The sequence below is a fragment of the Oryx dammah genome, unplaced genomic scaffold (assembly GCF_014754425.2).
Source record: "Oryx dammah isolate SB20612 unplaced genomic scaffold, SCBI_Odam_1.1 HiC_scaffold_11, whole genome shotgun sequence".
In the NCBI taxonomy this organism is placed as follows: Eukaryota; Metazoa; Chordata; class Mammalia; order Artiodactyla; family Bovidae; genus Oryx; species Oryx dammah.
The window spans coordinates 26017768-26027952 of NW_024070195.1; the positions used below are offsets into that span (position 1 = coordinate 26017768).

General features: G+C 42.7%; 1 long non-coding RNA gene across 1 annotated transcript; it reads left to right on the forward strand.

The window, feature by feature from the left end:
* Positions 1-1567: 1567 nt before the first annotated feature.
* On the forward strand, positions 1568-8760 carry LOC120870016. The gene is made up of 2 exons (XR_005722703.1): positions 1568-1657; positions 8548-8760. It is a non-coding gene; the product is annotated as an uncharacterized LOC120870016 (long non-coding RNA).
* The last annotated feature ends 1425 nt before the right edge of the window (positions 8761-10185 follow it).

A 10185-nucleotide genomic window follows, 5' to 3' on the forward strand; every position in this document is an offset into this window, starting at 1 on the left:
TTTACCCCTGTGACCTTGGTATAAGGCTCTACAAGTTGCTTGCCTTGGGGCTGGTTCTGAGGATAGGAGGTGACATGAACCTGTTTCATCCCATGAATGACACAGATCTGTGCTCCAGTTCACCTTCGCTCCTTTCCTGGCCAACTGTTCCCACCTGATGGCACTTTTAGCTCCTCACCTTAGTGCTACCCAGGGAGAGCTGGGTTTCCCTCTGGGCCTCTCTCAGAGCCCAGTAAGTCTCCAATAATCCTGAAAGCGACTGGCCTCTCCTGCTCTCTGTGAGCTCCTGGTATGGGCATGGCCCTGCTGCACTCCCTGGGCTGCGCCATGAACAGTAATGTGGTCATGTGAGATTTAACGTCAGAGGAGACTGGGTAAAGGGTATTTGGAAATTCTGTACCACTTTTGCAATTTTTCTGTAATGTAAGTAATTTCTCCAAAGCTTAAAAGATACACATTAAATCATGTATTGATTAAACAAAAATGAAACCTGCAGTTTGCATCAAACTATTGCTAACAATTGTTAAAGCAAGGTGATGGGTATGTCAAAGCTCCTTGTAACTCTTTTCTACATTTATATATGTTAGAATTTTTCCATTAGGAAAATATAAATTATGGGAATTCCCTGGTGCTCCAGTGGTTAGGATTCCATGCTCTCACTGCTAAGGGCCCAGGTTTAATTTCTGTTCAGAGAACTAAAATTCCAGAAGCTGCGAGGCAAGCCCACAAAAAGAAAAAGATGTATTTTATGTATATTGATGAAGTCCCTTTCATGTGCCAGGCACTGTAGTCAACTGTGAGCCCTTGGCAGTCTTGTCCTCAAGGAGTTCACAGTTCACAGGGGGAAAGCAGATATTAAACATAAGGTTGAAATTGTGATATGATAATAATTACTTTAAATAGGGTATAACCTATAAAAATACAGAACCACTATGCTGTATGCCTGAAACTAATATGACATTGTAAATCAACTATAGCGGGATGTTTAAAAAAACTTCAAAAACAAACAAACAAAAAATTAATATGTTAGAGGACACACGAGAATTGGGTGTTCCAAGCAGAAGAAACGGTATATGCAAAGGCCCTGGGGCTAGAGAGAAAAGCCAAGGTGCAGTCAAGAAAAGAATGGTCTGAAAATGACCCAGGTGATGCAGTGAGCCCTCCCACCCAGAGCGAGGGCAAACTGGGAAGGTTATTTGGGGTGTATACAGTTGGAGTTGCAATAGCATTCCTCATGTAGTTCTTTTTACCACTTTAGATTTCTCTCTTCCTATTCCCTTGACCATATCCTCATTTCTGCCATCACCCTCTTATGTACACTCTCCCTCTCCCTCCAAGATTCTTCCATCTGCCATAAACTTGGCATCCCATTTCATGAAAGCATGGTCCCCACCGGTCTGCTGGCAGCCAAATAAATCTGGAATCTTTGTGTGTGCATTTATGGATCACCTTGAAATGGAACATTGTTGATTTATCACTTTCTTTGTGGCATGTACAGAATGTTCTGCCAGCCTGGTCAACTGTGTGGGGCTATTCCCTACTGGACCCACCCACCCCACCAAAGCGGGGGCTGGTTATTAAATTATTAAAGCATCTAGCATACACCCAAGGACTGGCATCGAGGAACTGAGCAGAGAGGCAGCAGGACTTTTATTAGGTTGGTACTGACCTTATCATCCTCATGTAGTTTCTCATGTCTGGTTCAGGAGGAAAATATTTTTCAATGTGTTATTTTATGTGGGTACCTGGTGTTATTGCCTTTTCTTGGTGTGCTCAGGAGATGATTCAAGTGTTGTTTATTAGTTCCTCAAGGACATGTCTTTAGAGGAAAATAATAATCAAGAATTTAGAAAGTGAGGGCAGAGAATTTGATGATTTGGGGAAAATAGAGTGTTACTAAGAGCAGTTTGAAAATGCAACCATGTCAGTGCCGGGAGGGATCTGTGAGCTTATGTTAGAGTTGCCTTCTCTGGACTAGATAGTGTATCAGTGTGATTCATATGGAAATCACACAGTTTTGCTGGACTGGAATTTGGCAGAGTCAAACATTTGGGGAATCCCACTTGAGCGATGAGGAGAAAATATATGTGATTGGTTGCATGTCACTTGAACTGGCAGTTCCTGTTGGGAAGTCAGTCATCAATGGCGGTGGGTCAGAATCTGAATTTGCACCTCCAAAGCTGATTTCCCCACCTTGAGCTTGTTGCTTGTATGAGTTACTTTGTGACTGAGCACAGAGTAGCTTGCTGCTTTCCCTTCTTCTCCTCCACCTTCACCTCCTTCTTCCTGTTCAATAATAGGGACCAAAGCCTGGGCACAGTTTCTTACGAAGAAAAGATTCAAAATTGCAAGTGAATCCAAATGCATAGGGCTATTTGGATAGTAAGGCAAGTGCATGTGGATTTATTTCTCAGGCAATTCAAGAAAATAATGCTCTTCTCTTGAAATGCCCTGTTTCCGGCCCAACAGATAATTTGCAAATTCTGTCTACTTGCCAACTTAAATATTCTCCTGGGCTACCCTGCCAAAGCACTTGCCCAATTTTTTTGCACAGTCATTAGGTTTTCAGTTTGTGGGAGAGTTCTAGTGTTTTGATAGTCGTGTTTAAACAGCACAATGTTGGGTTTTATAAGCAGGATTGATTACTTTATGATCATGATCCAAGTTTATTAGTTAATTGTTCTAAACTACTGAATTGCAAACTTGCAAGTCCTCTAAGGAAAATGCTAAAGAACACGTGTGGTTCTTGGGCTGTCTAATCATGCCACGTTACACAGAAGGTTTGTTGAATTTTGAGCAATGTCTTGTGTTAAAAACTATGATGATGTCACTACTTCCTGACAGCTCACAGGTTAGTGGGGGCACAGAAACTGAAATTTCTTCAGGCTGTGGAAATTCAATAACAAAATAGATACAATAGGAAGAAACTAGTCTGTCTGTCAGGAGGACTAAGATCTAATCCAGACTTCATCACTAACTCAATAGCTGGCCAACACATGCTCTCTCTGGGGTACAGTGTATTAATTACAAACTTGGAGGAGTGGCTAGCTGACTTCTAGCTCTATAACTCGAGAAGTCTTGAGGGAAGAGCTAGGTACATCAGTGGAGCACAGAGCTGGTTTCTAAAATGTTCATGAAGTCAGTAGGTGCAAGTGAAATTGCTCAGTCGTGTCTGACTCTTTGTGACCCCATGGACTGTAGCCTGCCAGGCTCTTCTGCCCATGAACTTTTCCAGGCAAGAGTACTGGAGTGGGTTGCCATTTCCTTCCCCAGTGGATTTTTCTGACCCAGGGATCGAACCCGGGTCTCCCACATTGTAGGCAGACGTTTTACCATCTGAGCCACCAGAGAAGGCCCCCAGTAGGTAGGATGCAACATAATGGGAGTCAGCAGAAATGCCAACTTAAAAAGAATAAAACAAATGTCTCATACACAGAAGCCTCAGAATCTCAAAGACCCTGCAAAATCACAGTGAGGTTGGAGCTTCCAGGGCAAAAGAGAATTCACAGGGGAAAAAAAAAAAAAAAAATGAAATAAGCCCAAGGGAGAAGATTTGGAAATAGAACTGAAGAACAAGCACTTGTAATATCTGTGAATAGGTTCTAGACAAAAATGAGGAGCACCCCTAATGTAGGGTAGGGAGGGATGGAAAAGTCACAGCCTGGATGATGCTCCTGTGAAGGTGGAGCCGACCCAGGCAGGGCACAGCAGCCTGTGCTTTCTCAGCCTTCAGCCACTCCCCTTGCTCTGACTTGCTTGACTTCTAGAATCATGATCCTTGGCTCAGAACCAATTAAAATAAAGTCACTATTGGGCTCTTTGGGCATGGTAGGTTGTCGACAAACCTGTTCTTCTGACTAAATTTAAACCCTTTAAAAGCAGGTTCCACATCAGGCTCCTATCTTGTTTCCCACCAGCCATTCTCTCTTGATACCTGAAACTGCAGAAGGGGCCTTAGGGGAGGAAGCTTGAAGGAAATTTATTAAAAAGAAGAAATACATCATGTGTCAGCCAAAAACAAGGTGTCCATGAAGAAAATAGATGCACAAATAAATAAAAGTCTTCTGGAATGTTTAAACTATTTTGACAGAAAACTCAAGTTTTGTAACCAAGCAAGTGAGCTCCTTGTCCCAAGAGAAAGGCCAAATACTGGGGCAATGGTCTTTTGCAACAACAACAAAAAAGGCTTTATAGTAGGGCAGCTAAGCAAGGAGACAGGAAGCAATGCTAAGATCTGTCTTCCTGATCCTTTTTGAGTGGCATATTTATCTTAGGAGTAAGAAGCAAGTGGGCAGTGCAAGCACTCAGAAGTGGGTAGTGTACAGTAAGTGTAAGTTTCCATGTAAGTTTTAAGAGTTCTCTGTGCAAGCATGGTGTATTTTCAGCATGTGACTTCTAAAGTTGACTGTCATTCATCCTAGTCCATCAGTGTGAGTGGGCAGTGCTCAGCTGGAGAGGCTGTCATCAAGTTGCCTCCATATCTGTAGTTACTCTGCTAAGTAAGCTGGTATTTTTGGCGTATCATTTTGTTTCTACCTTATGGGCCTTGTAAGTTACAGGGTACCAGTTTCACATGCCTTTTTTGAAACATAACTATTGTGCAAAGACTTCTCTGCTAAAGATTCAACAACCACAAAATCTTACAAAAATTTAAAAAAAAAATTTTTTTTTTTGGCCAGCGGTCTGTTGACTAAAAATGGTACTGAAATTGTCCCTCCCTAAGTCGAAGCAATCGAATCCTTGCTTTTAAATGCCTCCTGTGTTTCTGTACTCTCATCACTGATAAAACTTTCCCAAGACCACTGCTGAACTCACCCAGCCATGGTGGGGACAGGAGCACTATGCTGCTGGCAGCTCCTGGGGATGACGCTAAGTAACCATCCTCCGATGACAGGGCAACGAAGAAGGATCCAGCCCCAAATGTCACTAGTGCAGACACCTTAGACTAGAGCAACATCTACCAGACTTCTTCGGCTGGTCCCAGGCACAAGTGTCTCTTACGTTTTACAACCCAGACCACACAATCACATACTGACACATTACTGAGTCCCGGTTCATACTGCTAACCACACAGCCATCCATTAAATAGAGAAATGAGGTGTCGAGGCAAGGCCTGGGATTTTATTGGGAGAGCCAGCAGACTGAAAAGATGGTGGACTAGAGTCCCAAAGAACCATCTAACCTGTGTTAGAATTCAAGCTTATACTAAAAGGGGAGGGTGGCGTGGCTGGTTGGTTGCAAATTTCTTGTTGTCAGCCCGACTCATAATGACACAGGATGTGAATTCTTTGTTCTTCCAACCATCCACATAGGTCTGAGCATAATGTTTCTATAAACCTCCAACAAGACAAATGTTATTCTTTGTTTTGCAATTGTTTTATCCTTATATGGAGGAAAAGACTTTTATCTTTATATGAAGGAAAAGACTTTGAAAATGGGCTATCCTATGAATTTCAGGCTATAGGTAGCATTCTTTTACAAAAAGTGCAGAGCCAGCATGACTAAGCAAACGCTACAGAGCACAAAGGTTAGAGCTAAAGGAATAGATCCATGGAAAATGGGCTATCCTGTGTATTTCAGGCTATAGGTAGCATTCTTTTACAAAAAGTACAGAGCCAGCATGACTAAGCAAAGGCTACAGAGCACAAAGGTTAGAGCTAAAGGAATAGATCCAGTGCGAAAGCAGGTTTGGCTTCGCTGTTACAGACACTCACACAACAAATGTATCTGTTGCCAAAGCTCAGCCTCTGTTCACTGGTGCCAATGCAGAGACAGAGTTTTGGAGGAAGTAGAAAAGAGTAGCTTTTATTGCTAATGCCCTCAAGACTGTGACTCACCCTGGATGGGGTAGTGAGGAGATTTATAGTGTTCAGGAAGCAGGATGTGATCAGCTCATGGATAATTCTCAGATTGATTGGCATCAAGGTGAAGTTTCAAGCATCATCAATCTTCTGGTTTCAACCAGTCTAGGGTCTATGTTCCTGTGGTCAGCAATTTTTCATCTGGAGGAGATCTGCTTCTTGTAAAACCAATTTAGGAATATGTGTCAGGCCTTTATCTATATCTTTCAGGGAACTGTGAGTTGGATGATTCTGTTATGTAGCAGATTTATAGTCTAAATTGTTACTAGATCCCCAGCCCAACAGCTATTCTTTGTTCTCACATCTTCACATTTCCCAGTGGTTAACTCTTGAGTCAGCATTTTATTTCAAGAACAAGGACAACAGGAGTTGTACATGGTTTTGTAATTCAAATGAAAGTTTTAGCAAAAAGTGCTTACTATAACTGTATATGATACACCCTCGTATTTACTATTATATAGCAGTTGAAAAACACTAGTCAGAACCTATATGTGTTAATTTCACAATCCACAGTGGGCCACAATCCATCATTGGCACACACTGGCATAACAAAATCCCAAGACATTGATGTCAAATAAAAGTGCCTTCATACAACCACTATAGAGAACAGAATGGAGTTTCCTTTAAAAACTAAAATTAAAACTACCATGTGACTCAGCAATACCACTCGTAGGTGTATGCCCTGAGAAAACCATAATTTCAAAAGGCTCATGCACCCCCATGTTCACTGCAGCACTATTTACAATAGACAGGGCTTGGAAGCAACCTAAACTCTGGATGAAAGTGAAAGAGGAGAGTGAAAATGTTGGCTTAAAGCTCAATATTTAGAAAACTGAGATCATGGCATCTGGTCCCATCACTTCATGGGAAATAGATGGGGAAACAGTGGAAACAGTGGCTGACTTTATTTTTCTGGGCTCCAAAATCACTGCAGATGGTGATTGCAGCCATGCTTACTCCTTGGAAGGAAAGTTATGACCAACCTAGACTCCTTGGAAGGAAAGTTATGACCAACCTAGACAGCATATTAAAAAGCAGAGACATTACTTTGCCAACAAAGGTCCGTCTAGTCAAGGGTATGGTTTTTCCATTGGTCATGTATGGATATGAGAGTTGGACTATAAAGAAAGCTGAGCACCGAATAATTGATGCTTTTGAACTGTGGTGTTGGGGAAGACTCTTGAGAGTCCCTTGGACTGCAAGAAGATCCAACCAGTCCATTCTAAAGGAGATCAGTCCTGGGTGTTCATTGGAAGGACTGATGTTGAGGCTGAAACTCCAATACTTTGGCCACCTGATGTGAAGAGCTGACTCATTTGAAAAGACCCTGATGCTGGGAAAGATTGAGGGCAGGAGAAGAGGACGACAGAGGATGAGATGCTTGGATGGCATCACCGACTCTATGGACACGGGTTTGGGTAAACTCCGGGAGTTGGTGATTGACAGGGAGGCCTGGCGTGCTGCAGTTCATGGGATCGCAAAGAGTCGGACGTGACTGAGTGACGAACTGAACTGAGCTGAAACATTCATTGAGGAATGAATGGATAAAGACGATGTGGTACATATATATACAACGGGATATTACTCAGCCATAAAAAGGAATGGAATTGGGTCATTTGTAGTCTTTCATACAGAGTGAAGTAAGTTAGAAGGAGAAAAACAAATATATGGTAATGAATATATATGGAATCTAGAAAAATGGTACCAATGAACCTATTTGCAGGGCAGGAATAGAGACACAGATGTAGAGACAGACCTGTGGACACAGGAGGGGAAGGGGTGGTGGGCCAAGTTTAGAGAGAAGCACTGGCACACACACACTAGCATGTGTAAAATAGACTGCTAGTGGGATGCTGTCGTAGCACCGGGAAGTCCGCCTGGTGTCTGTGACGACCTAGAGGGGTGGGAGGGAAGCTCAAGAGAGAGAGGATAGACGTGTATGTATATAGCTGACTCAAGATGTTGTACAGCAGAAACCAACACAACATTGTAAAGCAAATATGTCCCAACTTTTTAAAACAGTTTAAAAAACAAGGTACAATCGAATGGGCTCACCGCTTACTTTAGTCAGAATGTACCTCAAGTAATTTTTGTGAAGGTGGAATGAGGATAAAAGTGAGAAAATGCCCACTATGTGATAGACACTAAACGTATGCTAGTTCCTTTCCGTGTACTATAAAGGTAGGGCACTGGCATCTCTTTCTCTAGATCGTAAAATAAAATTCATCCAGCAGTGAAAAACGTATAGAATTCCAATAAGAAAAAAGGAATGAGTTTTGTCTTCTGTGGAGAGAATTTAGAAGGTTTAGGGACAGTCAGGGCAGGATTCAGACACAGTTAATGCTTTTGAACAAGACCACATGCCAGTCAAGGGCCGACCCGGCTCCCTGCTCCTCTCTGTCAGTGAAGTTTCCTGGTTTCAAGTCCCCTCACCAGCCCCAGGAGACAGCTGAGCAAGAGTAAGCCCCTGCTCTATTTAAGTCCTCTGACAGAGGACAGACGCAATCTGAGACTTGGTTTGGTGCAACTTCACAATGACACCCGTTGATAGGTGAGAATTTAGACCAAGGAAGAGCCACACGGGACTGTTCCAATGCTGCCATGAAGCAGGCAGACGCTACCCCTTCTGTTCAAATGGACTGGACGTTGTAAAGCACAGTTTGCCTCTGTGATCTGATTCATCCAGGTTCATGGGAAGTGAGGAACTGCTATCATGGCAGGGAAGCCCAAGCTTCACTATTTCGATGCTCGAGGCAGGATGGAGGCCATCCGGTGGCTCCTGGCTGCAGCTGGAGTGGAGGTAGGTCCTCTTAACTTGGATCGCTGTTGACTATCAAAGCACTTTCTCACATGAGCCAGGCCTCCTCATTAAAGGATCTGAGTATGATTTTGCGTTGCACAGAAATAGCTGCAGATTAAGAAAGAAATGGACTGATCTGACCAAATGAAAATGTAAATAATCCTGCCCATGGAAGGGCATAGAAACATTTTTTTTTTATTTGAAAGGAAACAAAAGACGCATCAACTAGTCCAACTGTGTGAAACTTTCTTGGATTTCATTCCAACAAACTATAAATATTATTTATGACACATTCAAGTAGAAACTTAATTGCTGATTGAATATCTTATTAAAGAATTGTTAATAGGTGTAATTTTTAGGTTTATTATTATGTTTATGTTCAAAATAGTTCTTTTCGTTTAGAAATATGCATGAAGTATTCAAGGTGACATGATATGATACCTAGAATCTGCTCCATTTTTACATAAAGGGGAATGTGGATGAGCATATAGATGAGACAGGACTGGCTTGAGTTGATAATTATTGATGCTGTTGAAGGGTATGAGAAAAACTGTACATTTAAAAAATTTTGTACATGCTAGAAATTCCCACAATAAAAGAAAAACTGTATGTAATATTAGAAAAATGAAATTAAGGTTAAGATATAATCACAAATATGGGAATGAGCCAACTGTAACAAACCACTTGATAAGATTTAATATATTCACCTAGCAATAATTTTGGGTGGGAGCACTTTAGGGCTTCCCTGGTAGCTCAGCTGGTAAAGAATCTGCCTCAATGCAGGAAACCCCAGGTTGATTCCTGGTTTGGGAAGATCTGCTGGAGAAGGGATAGGCTACCTACTCCAGCATTCTTGGGCTTTCCTGGTGGCTCAGCTGGTAAAGAATCCGCCTGCAGTGTAGGAGACCTGGGTTCGATACCTGGGTTGGGAAGATCTCCTGGAGAAGGGCTACCCACTCCAGTATTCTGGCCTGGAGAATTCTGTGGACTAATGTGTAGTGCATGGGGTCGCAAAGAGTCAGACATTACTGAGTCACTTGCACTTTCACTTTTGTGCCAGGCTCTGTACTAAGTTCTGGGGATACAGAAGTGAATGAGACAGACATAGTCCTTGCCCTCAGGCAGCTTGCACTCTAGTGAGGATTCAAACAAGTAAGCGGGTGATTAAGAGAGGGATCGGAGCATCCACGAGCACCCCCAGGCATTTTATAGTGTTAGAACACCACATTCCCAGGAGCGAATGCAGGACTGTTGATGGTGCTAGTGGGAAACAAACCGCCTGCCAAGGCGGGGGGAGAGGTGGGCGACAGACGATGAGATGGCTGGAGGGCATCATCGACTCAATGGGCATGAGACTGAGCAAACTCCAGGATACAGTGAAGGACAGAGAAGCCTGGTGTGCTGCAGCCCATGGGGTCTCACAGAGTTGAACAAGTGTTTTTCTCAGTGATACCTCTAGAGGCCATGCACGGATGCTAAGTTGTCTCAATCATGTACGACTCTTTGAAACCCTATGGACTATGC